The sequence below is a fragment of the Passer montanus genome, unplaced genomic scaffold, assembly GCF_014805655.1.
Source record: "Passer montanus isolate IOZ18808 unplaced genomic scaffold, ASM1480565v1 scaffold16, whole genome shotgun sequence".
Classification (NCBI taxonomy): Eukaryota; Metazoa; Chordata; class Aves; order Passeriformes; family Passeridae; genus Passer; species Passer montanus.
The window spans coordinates 3,139,129-3,155,079 of record NW_024363160.1 but is presented as its reverse complement, the minus strand read 5'-3'; positions in this window follow the sequence as shown (position 1 = coordinate 3,155,079).

Below are 15,951 nucleotides of genomic sequence, written 5' to 3'. Positions count from 1 at the left end.
AAGACAAAATATAATAAAAAATATACAGCATCTCCATTTTGGGCTGTAGTATATTGGATAAGCAGACTGAAAGCAAAATAACCCTTACAGATTGAGCTTCTCTTTTATTTCTATGAAATCTCAGTGCAATTTTTTATGGAAAACAGAAGCATAATATCTGCTGTTAGTTTGCTCTTTGCCTTTTGTGAAAGGATTGTCCCAGTGGCTTTTGGGCATTTATACCTGGTGAGACAGGTACCAGACACAAATTGAATTGATACACTGCTACACAACAACTTCAGCCATAATATTCATAGATCCCAAATGCAACCTTAATATTGATCAAACATTTCAAAAATTAACCTTCCATTACAAAGACAGTGTTTCAGTGAAAATGTTTTGCTTTTGCAGAAGAATTCCTCTTTAAGAGCAGAGGACAGAAATGCCAGAACGGGAGGAGAGGAATAAGGAAGAGTTTCACAGAAAATGAGCTGTTTACCATTGAGCTCAGTATCATGGGCAGGTGTCCCATATTTGCATCACTAATCTAGCCCGCTAGTCCAGAACATAGCTCTTGTCCAGAAAAAGGTCTCTACTGCTGATATTGGTACAGATTAATGTTGTATTTCATACTGTTTTCCCACTTTTTTCTCCATTTGCCTTATTGCCATGTCATCAAAAGCCCATGGAACTGAAAAAGAAAATCCAATGGCTGTACAGAAAATGCAGGACAATCCCTTTAGTTCCACCTAACAAAGGGAAGTAGACATTTGTAAGAGAGTTATATTCTGTCTTTAAGTGAGCATATATACTTTGCAGACATGCCTAAAATGGTAAGCAAGGACCAAGTCATAAAAAAGGAGATGGCCAGGTGTATTCAAAAGTGTCAGATCATGAGCATCTTTGGATAAAAGGAGGGAAGGAGGTTTATAGTCTGCTCCCATTTCTCTGGACTGATCTGTTTTCTGCCAATCTTTTGTTGAAATAGTGTAGGATTTTTGTTCCAACACACTAAACTCAGATTTGTTTATAGCAAGGAGTCTCATTATTTTAACATTCTAATTAATGTCCTCATGGAAGGTGCTTATTATTATTGGCTCTACCCTGTCTGTAATTCTGACAAATTAACAGATTGAGGGAGACTGTGTTGATGTTGCCTATAGCTGTTTGTGGCTTTCCCATTTGAAAGAGTATATTAAAGTTGGATCCAGATTACAAATGTTTAATCTGGCAGAGATATTTGGTGGCCTCTAAAACAAATATTGTGTCATTAATATAGCAGTATCCGTAAATGGGACTGGCGACATATAATGGTGAGTCTGTGGATATTTTCAAACTCTGTTTAGGATCCTTAACTAACCCCGTTCTGTGGAGGTAGTTCCACCACTTTAGTACCTAAATGCAACAAAATAAGTTAAGACTGTATTTTTAGTATTAACTCTAAATTCTCAACAGTTTGTGGTTTTTAAATGAGACCTTTAGTATTATCTGGACTTAGACTTCTTATGTGGTTCAATAGAAAATAGACAGTATTCAGTTTTTCATATTTGGTACATTTTTACAATGGCATTAAAAATAGTGAAACCTTTCAAGTTTATTCAAGTTGACATGATGAACCACAATTACATTGTTTAGCACAGTTTATTGTATAAATACAAGCTTACATTTTTTGAGTGAATTTTGATACAATGCCAAAACAGTTCTTTGAACTATTCAGGCTGATTTTTGACATGATATTTAAAGATGTATCATCTCCATCCAAACCACTAAACTATTATAATGTTGTTACAGGAAAGAGGTGTGAGCCAAAATGATACGAATATTGAAGTTAGGAAAATATTACTGCATAGTAACTGATGGTTAAAAAAAAAAAAGAAAAAAAACCCACCACACAAAAAACCCAAGAAAAAACCATGGTCAATTTTATTAATTTTCTACTACCAAAGCAGAAAATTAGAATCTCTTTTGCAAACTGCACCCTTTATGGACTGTTTGGAATAGCTGCTTCACTGCAGGGAGCACAAAATGGCAGGCCTGTATTTTGGGCTTTCACTGCTAGAAAGGCAGCAGTTAAACCTACCACTAGTGGCAAATCCCCAATGTCTTTGCTTTGAGTTTGCTTTGAAGCATTCCATATCACAAAACAGATGTTAAATTTAGTCTTTATGACCCGACAACAGAGGTCAACTAGTCAAATTAGTTTGGTAGAAATCTCTTTCAAAGAATTTAACCATCTGACAGGTAAAACCATTGCTTAGGAACCTTCCTTTGGTATTTTCCATACTTTCTTCCCTTTGCTTCTTTGTCTCATAATGGTCTTCTCAAGATCTCTTTTTTGTATGCAAATCTTCCTTTAAAGTTGGCCAACCATCTGAAAAAGTGAGGACAAGATTTTGAAACCTTAGAGAAGTCCCACACTCTTATAGGAAGCTATAAAGAAACCAATTTTTAGTAAATGGAATTATAAATACAAGCTCTTTATTAAGGAAGCATTTGTTCCATGGAAGGGGAAGGGAAATATGTGTTGTGAAATATAAATCAAGTTTATACATTGGATGTGTAATTTTTATGGCTATTAGATGTCATGTGCATCCTTTTGTAAATAATTCATACCTTCTTTCCTTTCAGGTAGTTTTTAAATAGTAAGTTTTGTTTTGCAGGTACTTTTCTTTGAAGATCGTGCCAGAGTGAAAGCACAATCATAAAACAGGGCATTGCCATTTTTTGCAACTCACATTGTTCTGAAGTGCAAATAAATTATCTGTTTTAGCTTGAAGCCTCATGGTGGAAAGAAAGCAAGGCCCTTAGAACAATCAGTCAACAACTTATGGAATTTTTACTCTAAGGTTTTCTGAAAAAATCCTACTGCTATGTAATGAAACTTGGAATATTATATACAGTGGAAAACAACTTTCCTCCTCTAAACTCCAAACACAACTCATTCTCTTGATTGCTGCAAACCTACTCTTTTTATGTAGTTAATACAAAAACTTCAAGTAATTCAGTAAAATATTCTGTATTTCTCAGAAGTGTGAAGACAGAAAGATCTTTATGTACTTAGGTTCAATTGGTCACTATCCTGGAGACATGGGAAAAGATTATGCCACTTTAATAAACAGATAAGCACTGGAATTTATCATCACCTTGTCAACAATGTTTGACATTTAATTAAAAAAGAGGCACAGAATTTTGTGAAGGTTAAGAAAGTATTTTAAGAGTTAAGAAAGGAGGAACAGAAGCAGAAACAGTCACAAAAAAAATAGAAAGCAAAGTCTAGATTATGATGCATATGAAAATTTCAGATTCCTATGAAACATCAGGTCAGAATTTAGAGATAATTAAAAATTCTGCCTGCTGTTCAGTGGCAGCATTAGGCTGTAATGCATTAGCTCGTTATTTTCACTGCAGAAGACATTTAAAAGTAAAATCATAAACAAAGCTGATGGGTTTTTCAATCCTTCACTGCCATCTATTGGGCATAAAGTGTATTGAGTGATCTTAAAAATTAAAGAAAACTAATGAGCAAAGCAACTTCAAATTAGTGATTCTGTATCAAAGTCATCTGTGAAAAAAGATGAACTCTCCACAAAGTGGGAACACGGATCCCCCACCCCTCCAAATTGTGATGATATTGCAGTAAATGCAGGGAAAAATCTTACGTCTGAAATTTTTGTGTAAGTCAAGAAAAAGGTCAGCTGAAGGAGCCCCAGGAGAATGGGAAAGTGGGGCATCCTTAAATAGTCTCTCTTCCTGTTAAGACAAGCAATACAGGGCTTTCCCATTTACAAAGAGATCAAAGGAAGACAATACAGTAAAAACAACGGGATTTATTTATATGCTTATTTATTTAGGTTTTTATTGCATTGATTAGAGTAAAACAAAAGTTTTCCAAAAACCAAACACAAACTTTCTTTTTTTCACAGACTTCCCTTAGAGCAGTCAGAGTACATCTCATTTCTGTTTTCTTTCTGAAATATAGAATTATGAAAATATTTACAGACGTATTTAGATTTGCCCATCCATTAGGTTAGGTATCCTTGAGTCTTGAAAAAGTCGTAGTCATCCTTCTCTCAATATATCAGTAATAAATTTCTGAGTTCCTTTTATTTTATTATTTCAATTCTAATTTTGTGAGTATTCTACCTAAATCACTTCTTATCTAGACAAACTAGATTTAGATATTCTTCACCAACAAATGTCAGCTGGGAACAATACTGACATCTGCTGCAGGACAGTCAAACTCATGGAGATTGAGTGCCTCCTAAATTTTGCTCAGCAGAGTTATATTTAATTTTAGCATTCACCCAAACTCCAATACATTCATTAGTTATGTGCTATAAAATTAATTTCCTGACTTCTATAAATATTATAGAAGAATACACCCAGCCACATCCCCATCCCTCAAAAGTAAAACAATATAAGCATTAAAATATTCTCTCTTTTTTGTTGAAACCTTTCTTTGCAGTTTAACAATAATTAAACGTGCCCTTTAAGATAGGTCAATCCAATTGTCATCAGTAAAGACAGCAAAATAATGTGGTGAAATGAGGTAAATGGAAAGACATCTGGGAAAAGCAACATCCTATTCACCATTCTTAACATTTTCTAAGAAATAATTTAGTGAAGATTTTTGAAGATTATTTTTAGTAAACCCATTTAGTACATGTTTAAACATTCCTGAGAAGAATGGAAGGAGTCATATACTTCCCAGGCCAAGGAGGAAAACTTTGAGGTACTTTAAGCTACTTTCATCTGTTTTGAAAACAAAGCAAAAGGCAAGGAGGATTTTTTGCAGAATTATAAATGCACATTTTCAGCATTTTTCTGGCTTAAAAAGTTTAAGTAATTTAATATTATTCTTTCATATATCTTTTCATGTATCTTTTTCATTTTCCGACTTATAAAGGAAAAATAAACAGTGCTGAATAGGACTAGTTGACAAGTAGATAATCAATTTATATTGTATTTGCGTAAGTATGGCTGTCAAAAATATAATTTAAGCTTTTCTTTGTTTTGCTCCCAAAACCCACTTCTTATACAATAATTTTTGTCCCTTTGCAAAGGGATGGAACAACTGCATGCTATAGGTGGGGTTTTGTGACTGCCATCATACATGTAAGGCATGTTCTCTTTTCATCGGCATTTTTAGAGTATGAAAGTTAATATGTAAATAAGGATTAATGATGGTCTTGGCTGTGAGACTTTTCCCTCCCCCCAGGCACCATTCCGCTGTTAAGCCTTGCTCCAGCCTAGTGCAGGACCAGCAAGTGCCTTAGCTCGTGTCCTCAAGAAGCCTTATCAATTCTTCTGTGGCTGAAGGCAGCTCTGCAGCAAGCCTGATAATTTATGACAGCCTGGCAGGAGGGATTTTGGGGCAGCTCACCCTGTTACAGATGGAGAACACCCCACTGCCCTGGCAGCTCCTGTGACCATGGTGTCTGCAGAGAACGTGCCTCAGGCGTTCACTGGGCTAGAGCACTCATAGTGACCAAATCTGAAGCTCTTGTAGCCTAGACAGAAAGAAGAGTCATCGAGTCCTGTGCACTGAATAATAAACTCATACATGCAGGCTGACTTTCACACAAAAAAAGTAAAAAACTTCTTTCTCGTGGTGTGTTTGTGGGAACCCAACACTTCATCTCCCCAGCCTAGAGCCAACAGATTCACTCCCAGCAGAAACACACACCTTCAGAACTATCATATTCATAGATGCATCTACACTGTTGAAAAGAAAACAATTCCAAAATAACTATTTATTTTGGGTCATACATTTTCAAAATACCCAAAGAAAACTTCTTCAAATGTTTTGCTCAGACAATATTCATATTTGGAAAATATATTTTAAAAAGTGATTCTTTACATCCAGAAGAGAAACTAAAAGTCTTTGGTGGTAGAAATGGCTGCTTCCTCCTCTCCCATTACAGTAAAACCCACAGATCCAAAGATTTCTCTAACCAACAGGTAAACAGCCTCTAATTGTTTTTATGGTGCTTTGGCCCTCTTTAAATAGCTTATTCAAAAGGATTAAACATAGCAGCCTCTCTGCCTGTGTTCTCCTGACAGTGAGGTTATTTCTATTTACATATGCTAGAGGCTGGAACATGACCAGCAAAATTTCTTAAGGGAGGTTTCCTTTGCTTCCTCCAAAATTTCTTCTGGATTGAGTAAATAGTTCAGAGGTGTTTTATGGTGTTTTATGCTCTGTCTTGTGAGAAGGAAAGCACAGAACTGCCATGTATATGCTTAGTCTTCTTTGTTGAATTAAAGTGATTTAAACCCTTACTTAACAATTTAAGACTGCATCTGGCTGTTCTAGATCATGATGAATTTCATATTGATGGAGTAGGTAAGGCTGGCAGCATATTCCCCTTATGAAATAAAATCTAGTGGCCACAAGAAGAAATGAGGGCTGATGTGCACAAATCCCCCTCTATAAGGAAAGATAATATTCCCCTTAACACATATGTATTTTCTGTTGGTTTTGTCGTATGCCTAACTATTTTTTTAACAAATTTAGGGATTTAAAAAATAAATTCTTGAGCCATATGTACTCTACATCAGATGTAGATGATGTTAAACAGCTACCTCAGGTATGGATAAACTGGAGGCTGAAGCACAGATGATATGTTAAGAGGTCAGTAAAGTGAATGTACATACATTTCTCCATTCAAGCAGCTTCAGTTGAATGGCTCCATTTAATGCTCCTCCTTCCTCAGATTTTATCCAGGAAGCAAGAGTCAACAACTGATTTCCATTTTTTTTATGACTCTTGCGATTTTTCAGGATTCAGCTACATTCACACTTCAGTTATATACTTTAATGGAGCAGGGAAGATCAGACAACTGCATTAACAGGGAAGTTAAAAAGAGCCTGCAAATAATTATTCTACAGGTCCATAATGTTTCTACCCTCTACAAACAGCAGATTCTGTGGCTCATCAGAATGAAATCTAAGCACTTTTTAGTTTGAGCCTAGAAGGGTAAACTGAGTTCTCAAGGGATCACATTTTTCTTTATTGGGCAGACACCTTCCTTACCATTTGTCTACCCTGCAATGTCTACACTGCTGCTGTAAAAATATCTACACATTTTGCTGAAAATAGTTCTTCCTTCATAATAACTTACATCAACCCAAGACAGAAACAAAGCAAAGGATAATTTCATGCAGTAAAACTGACCAATAAAATAAGCAATGAGAAACTGCTGGTCACACAGGAACTAGGCAGGTAGGCTTGGCTAGATTATGATCATCTGTTCAAGGAAGAACATATGAAAAATAGCATGAGAATGAACACAGTTTACACCTACATCGGGACCCTCTCTGTAAGAAGACTAAATAGACAGAATAAGCAAGGAGAGTTACTACCACAGAATATATAATTCTCTGCAAAATGGATTTTTCTTGTTTTTCAAAGTCTAGAACCTCTGTTCCATGAGATTTTTGAACCTACAGCAAGTTTTTACCATTAAAGAAATCCACTGGAGCCTTTTTCTTTGTGGATAAGGAGTTATTTAGAGTAAATGCTGCTGTTTATTTTTAGGGATTGCAGGTTTCTTACTCAGAAATGTAACAAAGTTTAATTGAGAAGAAAGTACTGAAGTTTCTCCAAGTGTAAGAGTGAGAAAGAATTCCAGTGACACTTGGTTTGGATGTTAGACGAGGATGAGGAGAGTTGTTTAAGCATGTGAAGAGATGGCACAGCCACTTTGCAATGGAGAAAAAAAAGAAAAGAATGGTGGAAAATCACCAGGGAGTAGAACTGGGACATGGACCATAAAGATTTCCCAATACAATGACTACTTCTTTGTCTTGATAAATGGTACTTATGTGCTGAGGACTAGGAGCAAGAGTGGTCAGTACCAACATTTGGATGGCTGGCAGGAGCGCGGGACAGATCTGGCTCACTCACAGCAGCAGAGGCAGGTGCTCTACTGTGGATCTCACTGCAGTGACATGCAAAATATTCTCAAAAGTAAAAGAAGCTATTTGAGACTACAAGATCAGGAACTGCAACAGTCTGTGCCTGGAAAAGCTTTGAAAAACAATCCAGAAATCAAGAGTGGGAAATTCAACATCACACAGGAATACAAATAAACCACACAAAGCTCAAATTGTTGTTTATGTAAACCATGAAAGCAACTAATTGTTCATTAAACAAATAAACTTGAGAAATAATTTAGTTATTTTTCATGAGGGACACTCATAGACTTTGAAACTTTTCATATATAATCTAGGTGTGCTATAAAGGAACATTTGAGACAATTCTGATAAATTTTCTACTGTATTTCATGCAGAAGTTGATACTAAATGTCTATGCAAATAGAACAAATCAGTTTCTTAAAAAGAAAACGGTCTATTTTTATGCAGCAATAATTACAGCTGTGATAGTATTTGAAGCAATGTTTTTCAAGGAAGGAAGGAAGGAAGGAAGGAAGGAAATAATCATGTTTCTTTTTCAAAAACTTGCAAGAAAAGCATCCTAAATGTATTCTTACATTAAAAACCTAGCAGAAGTGATTTTACTGTGTCTGACAGATGTTAAATTTTCATTTAAATGTATCTTGTTCCTCCTACTTTCTAGTGCTCACTGTCATAATGCTACTAGGCTATTGTCAGTCTGCCCAGGGAATCTTTAGCACCAATAGAGAGTGAAATTTCATCACTTCCTCTGAAGTGGTATGAATTTCAAAGACTACCTCTGAACACTTTTATACCAACTATTTAAAGCAACCTGCACAAAATAAATATTTATCTTAATCTTTTTAAATTTAATTATAGAAGACAACAAGTCTGGTTTTGGTTTTGACTCAAAGGACCAATGAGAGTGAAAGAAAAAAACTTAAGTACACAGAAGCAAAATCAATCTTATTCCAACTGTCTCACAGAAAATAGATGTAGGTGTTTTTTAAAAAAGGCATGTTTATCAGTTCTTTTGGTTTTAACATTTAATCTAGTTTTAAAAGTTCCAAATAGTGGTGCACTTGTTAGACATTTTCTGTCAAACACCAATCTTTCCCTTGAGCAAAACTTTTCCCAGCAGAGGGGAAAGGGATCTGAGGCACAAGATGCTGTTTGTTTTATTTTTTTTTTAATTTAGTAGATGCTTAGTGTTTCCATAGACGCCCATGGCATTTGAGCTCTCTTAGCTTCTGGCAAAAAGTGCCACCATTGTGTGGACTTAAGTTTCAGTTCTGGAGTGTTTCTCACTGGATTGTTGCCTATGACACCCTGGAAACAGAAGTTGCATTACAAAAAACCAGTTTTACTCACAACAAGAATTTTTTGAATTTTGAACATTCCATTTTGTGGTGTTTAGTTTTCATAAAAAGGCCTTCAACAAGTTGCAGTTTAACTTGGTCTTATAGTGGTTCTATTTGTCTGAGAGCTGTGTACAATTCCTTATCTTTCTAGGCTATTTTTTGACAGAAAATTGCCCAGTATTGAAATTTCTATTTACGTACAGAAATCATAGCTAAACAGGATTTTTCAGTAAGTCACTCAAAATCTGCATTTTCTGAGAAGCACTTCTCAGATGTTGTTAAGAGTGTAAGGTGTTGGATATCAGGTTTTCTTTGTGCTGTTATCTCATAATAATCTGTGCTTTGCAATATCTTTCTCCCTCTAGTCTGTTCGAAGACCTTTCCTGTATCCTCTCCTGTTTAAGTTTTCTTTTCTGTTTGGTGTGACCACCTCCAGGTTTCTCTCTCTTTTGATTTCCATCATGGTGTCTTTCATTCTGTCTAGAGAGATATATGCATCTTGACAGATCCCTCCTCAAAGCCTATTTCTCACCTTCCAAGAGGTTTTTGCTTATCTTTGAATCTCTGACTCCAATCATTTTCTGATTTCCTACAATGAAACTGGCTAAAGTGTCTGATCTGTAATCAAGGATGGATGATTCATTCAAGAGCTTTTGAAAAAAAATTCCACAGTTTCTCCCACTCTCATAAAGTATCATGAATTCTACAACATTTAGGTGTTTTATTTTCTTGGGAGTAAAATATTAATAAAATTTCTGAATGACAACAAAATATTTTTTTTTTCCTTAACATAATTTGGTTGTATATTTTAAATGCAGATTCCTGCCTTCTTCCTAAACTCAGAGGTTTGCACATAGATGTGAGCCATTCTTATACACCCAGGAGAGCTGAGCTGCCACACAAATTGTGGTGACCAGACTTGAAATAGGAAGAGAAATGGCCTGATCAGGATGTATTTAACTGTAGGGGAAAACATATTAAATATCCCTTTCTCACAAAAACATTGCTTTCCATTAACATTAGCAGACATTTCCCCCTGACCTTGGAGGTCAGCATAGTGCTCAGCCAGGTATCAACACCAGGTTCTGGCAGTAGAAGGCACTTTTGGAAAACGTGTTCATTTCCCTCTGCCTTTCCCCAGCAGTGCTGTCACACTGTCTCACGAGGAGGGGACTTGTGGCTCCAGCCAGACCCACCAGACCCAATTTGTCACATGTTCCCTTTGAGGGCATCCTCTGCCTGAAGCCTCACTCCAGTGAGAAAATGATCACCTCTTTCCTTCTTTGTGTCTGTGCCCTCAAGTGGCACAGAAATCCTCTATATGTTCAGCTAACACTAAAACATGGCTTTATTGACTTCTTAATTATTTTTTTTTACTTGTGCTCTGAAACTTGCAAATTAATTATTTGCCTCAAGATGTCAGCTTTTAATACAAAAACAAAAGACCATCTGTAAGCCCCATGGTTCTAAAGAGACAAAATGAAGGAATGAGTCTGATTTATGATATTTTATATGTTTTGGTTATGTTGGGACTTTTGGGATTATTTTAATTATTTTCAAAACTAGCCAAAAATATCTAGCCTCACTCTATCAGAAGTACAATATTTCAGATTATAATATCAGTTCTAAATTTTAGAATGCAAATAAAACCCTAATAAATCCAACCCTCACACATGGTAATAACTTAAAAATTGACTATAGATGGCTTTTGCTTCTAGCTTTTCAGCTTTCAGGTCAAAGAAAATTGTGTCTTTTGAGCTTTGTAATAAAATCTGGCTACACTGTCTTTTTTTGCTACTGCTGCATTATTAACTGGAAGTTCTGCAGAACTAGAGGTTTCTGACTAGTTTTAGATCATATGTAAGGCAAAGGGAAGTCTCAGATTTAATTAGAAAGAGGGCATAGCAAACTCTGAGAACCAAATGTGACCTTGGGTTGGTTGAAATTATGAAATGGAGCACATAATAGATGTCATTGTAAAGTGATTCCAGTATCTATAGACTCTCAATAAGCTTCTTTTCTTCTCCTCTGTAGAAGCAGGTAGAAAGTCTTGTGTGCCTGCTTCAGAAGGCACACAAAAATAGCAGGCTTAGCTGTAGGCAGGCCATGACAAATATCATCAGATATGTTTAGTCGATATGTTTAGCAAAATTCCTTTCCTTACTGTACCCAGTAAAGTGCAGTAATAGAGATCAGGTCTTATGATGAAATAGTTCTTAAGTTTTACAAATTTCTAATATGAACTAATCAAAAGTAAATATCAATAGTAAACCAGATGTTTTAAATAGGCCTCAATTTTAGCTGGATAAAAAACCTTTTCTGCAATATGGAAGGTTGTCAGGAGAGGGAGCAATCTACCCATGGACTTGCAGCTTTCACCATCTTTTCTTGAGTTTTAAAACCCATCCTATTTGACAGCTGAGGCAGGAATTGGACTTCTCTTTCTTTCAGAAATGTGGCGCTTGCCACAGTTTCCTTTGTGTCTAAGAGCATGAACACTGAAGGAAGAGAAGCAGGAAATCTTAGTGCAGGTGAAGAAAATAACTTGTGAAGTAATTTTCAATTGTATCCTGAAGAAAAGTTTGCAGCAATAGCAGTCTTGAAGGAGGGGAGGCCTGGCAGGCAAAGCTGAAATTAGTAGGAGCAGGGGCTTCATGGTGTTCTGTAGACAACTCTCTAACTGTTTTACAATCCATTTTATAAGGCCATGCTAAACATAACAAAAACCCATCTTGTCTTGGCAAGTTTCTTGCACAAAATTCTTGTGTGGAGTAGAAAAATTGCTCTCATATGAATAAAGGCAACCTAATTCTAAAATTTAAGGGCAAGGAGAAAGTAATAAGCATTTTGGGTTGTATTTGAATATGTTTGAAAATATACCTGGGAATTAAATACAAAACCATTTTAAATTTAATCACACACAGACTCTCTGTTCTTCAACAAACAACACTCTTCACAGAAATGTGTAAAAACAGTAAGATGATCATAATTGCAAATCTTTTAAATTTATTTCCTTATTTTATTTCTTTTATGTTCTAAGTCATGTTTGCATTTTTCTGTTACTGAATATTTGTCTTTTACATGAAGAGCCTCTGAAGCACCTATGCAAGCAGATTACCTTAAGTGACTCCCCCCATCAGGTTAATATGCACAATTTTTCCACTTGTATCAAGCAAAATTATTCCAACATTAGTCTGAAGGGTTTCATTAAGAGCATTTATTGGCAGGCTAAATTATTAGTACACTTTAAAATGGTACACACTCTAAGGATGTGACCATGTATTTATATTTTAGCATTTATTTATTGATGGCTTTCCTAATGATGGATGAACTGCAATTCTTACTCATGTGAGTAGCACTCTGAAACTTTTACTGTAGAATGGCATAATTCATATGAGTAAATGCTGCCTTTTAGAACCCTAAATTCTTTATTATGTTCCCAGTCTTGGCAAATTTACCCAGGAAAATAGTCATTACTCAGCTTGGGGAATACTTTGAAAAGTGCGAGCGTTCAGAACTTTATCCTCGGTGGATCTTAATTAATCAGTGCTGATGAGATAACTCATGCTCTCATAAAATAAGACCTCTGAGATGTTGAACTATCCATCTTAATTGCTAGCAGCTGAAGGAGTTGGGTGCTGTGCAGAATTAGCCTCTCATTTGGAAACATTTACATATCAGATGCATTGATACTATTAACTAGGACTGAAAATGGATGGCTTGCTGCCCAGGAGAGCTTTCCCTGTGGGGGAAATAAAATATCAACAATCAAAACCCAGACCAAGCCAAACTGAAACTAAACTAACAAACAAAGAACAAAGGAGCATACCTCCCCGGCAAACAAATCAAACCAAAACAATATCCAAATCAGGATAGCCATAATTTTCTTCTCCATGATTCTGTAGCCTCAGGCTGCTTGCTCAACAGCTAATTGATTTACACCTTGCTAGCAGGGTCAAGACGGTGCTAAATGCTCCTCATGCACCGTTGCCTTCTGCCATCAGAACAGCCCAAGGCAGGAGGAGTTGTAGCTTCTGCCAAGTAGAAATATAGCACTGGGTGCTCACCCTTCACAACCTCTCCCTGTGCTTTTTCCAGATGCAGCAACACCAGAAAGCGGAGGAAGCAAAATTAGAAGCTAGAGTGGAGTTCTAAACCAGATGATGAGGGGTGAATAAAAGGTCAAGAACACTGAGCAAAAAAAGTTGAGTACGGAGCAAATAATGTCAGTTAATGAATTGTTTGGAAAGGTGTTATTTGTGCTGTAGGATAATAACTGAAATTTGGACAAAGGCACCACAAACAGATAAGTAACCTTATCCCTCTCAGTGCATTTGAGATGCCAAGCATTAAAAAGAGAGGGTACTATTTGCTTCCTATTCCCTCTTCTCTCAGAAAACCTCAGGAAATACTCTACACACCAATTTATTTTTTTAACTTAAAAGTCTAATAATTGAGACGTGACCTGGGAGAGCTTATTGCTACTTGCAGCTTTTCATTGTCACTTGGTTGCCAGGTTCCTGATAATTTTATCATACTATATCATTTATTTATTTATATTAAATAGTTAGTATCTTATTTCAAATATATTAAAATGTATTTCATAATGGATCCCTTACAGCTGGATATATTATATGATTCTGTAAGCATACAGATATTTTTTATAGCTTATTTATTAAAATCAGCCATTCTTTTGAAAAGGCACATTGCTGGTTGGTCCAGGGATGCCTCTTCAGAAAGAATGTCTTTGCCAAAAACTTATCTTAGAAATCAAAAAGAACTTGTGATAAACTTGGAGGAAAAAGGTGACCCAAAGGAATTTACAAAAGATAAGGAATGTGTAATCTGTCTTTGAAGTCAGCAGAACAGGTTTGGGCAGACATAGAAAAGAGGAAAGGACTACACTCACAAACACTTTGGCTCTGATTACTGATACTTACACACAAGCCTAACCAGAGATGCCCCACTAAAGTCACTTCTTAAAATTAGGAAAATGCTTAAATTCTCTGACAAGCCAGCTCTTTGAATGTTAATATTTGCATAAAAGTCTGTATAACAAAGCCAAATACAACAGAATTCAGTCATGGGATTAAGAAAGAGTTTAAAATGAAGCTGCAATTGCACTAATTTAGATAAGATGCCTTTTAGTCAGCCCAGCCTGGGTGAAAGTTTATTATCCTTTCCCCACCACAATTCTGGCAGCTGGTACAAAGACTGACATAGGAATCCAATCTACCAAGGGACTGGGCTAGGTGTTGTATTTTTCCAACATGAAAAACACAAAACATATTTTTCTATACAAATAAAAATCAAATACTTTGAAATACTATACAGATTTTAGATAAAGGTATATATAGATCACAGTATCATGTGAGTGTATAATCTTTCAAATTGGAAGGGTCTCATAGGGATCATAGATGAGGAGGTCTATTTTTTGTTAGGTTAAAAGAAAGAAATAGACACATTTTGTTATTGGGTCTGTGTGGTTTCGGGGTTTTTTTTTTCATGTTTCCTTCTTGGTCCTATGTGCTATATGACTCATTACTATCTGGGGAAAAAAGACAAAGTACATGTTTCAAGCACTCAGACTGTTCAGGCGGGTGATAAATGTGCTGTCTGTGGTGTGTGTAAATGTTTGTGCATGTGATTGTGTAAAGTCCTCATCCTCCATTCCCTCTCTACTATTATCTATCCACAGTCAAGAGCAATTTCTTTGGGATGCCTCTCAGCGTCTACCAGAGACTTGGGCATGTGGCAACCAGAACAGTAGAATATCCTTTTGACAGATACACAGACACACAGATAGAGGAATTACTTACAACAACTTTGGATTGAAGAAAAAGCTATGGTAGTACCCTTGAAATCTGAGCAACTTGCTAATGCAATGAAGTTCTGTTCTCATACATTTCCTCTATGGGCCATAGTTCAGCACTGTCCACATACACTTTTTCTAAAAGGCTAGAGAAACCTCTCTGCTTTGACGGAAAGATGTCCAGGTATAATCATAGCTATAGTTTGAGGCATTTGCTACATTTAATCTTTCTCTTTATAATAAATTGTGCTGCTGTCCTCTTCCCCACAATATTGAGAAATAATTAATCAGCAGAATTTGTAAAATATTTGTACACACTGATCTGTTTTGACAGAACCTCATTGATACCATGATTAGCTGTGATCTCTCACAGAAGGCAATGAGGCTGAACAATAGTTTTACCATTTGTTTAGATTACTTGGATCTTACCTAAAGAGACTGAAGGAATCTCCAAGATAATGGACTACAAAAGCCCAGAATAATGCAAGTTCATATAATTATTTTCATAAATTACAGAAAGTCTGGCTAAAAATATTTAAGCTTTGCCCCAAGAACTTTTACTAAAAATCTATTATATTCTCTCATGTTTGTGGTTAAAAATATGCTTTTAATTTGCAGCCTCAGTACTGTCCTAGTTAATTTACTTTGTCTTGTTTCACCTCTGTCTTTTAAACAGCTCTTTTATCTTCCTGATGTTGAATGAAAAAACATCCTAAAGATATTTTTAGACAATCTCAACTTTTGATTTGTTAAAAAATACAGTTGCTGTCACTTATTACACAAAAGGACTTTATTCTTGTGATCTTCCTAACAGACCTGTGCCTTTGTTCCATTCTAAATCCTGCTTCCCTAGACATGGATGACGACTGTTATACATGGAGCCCTACCAATGATTCATAT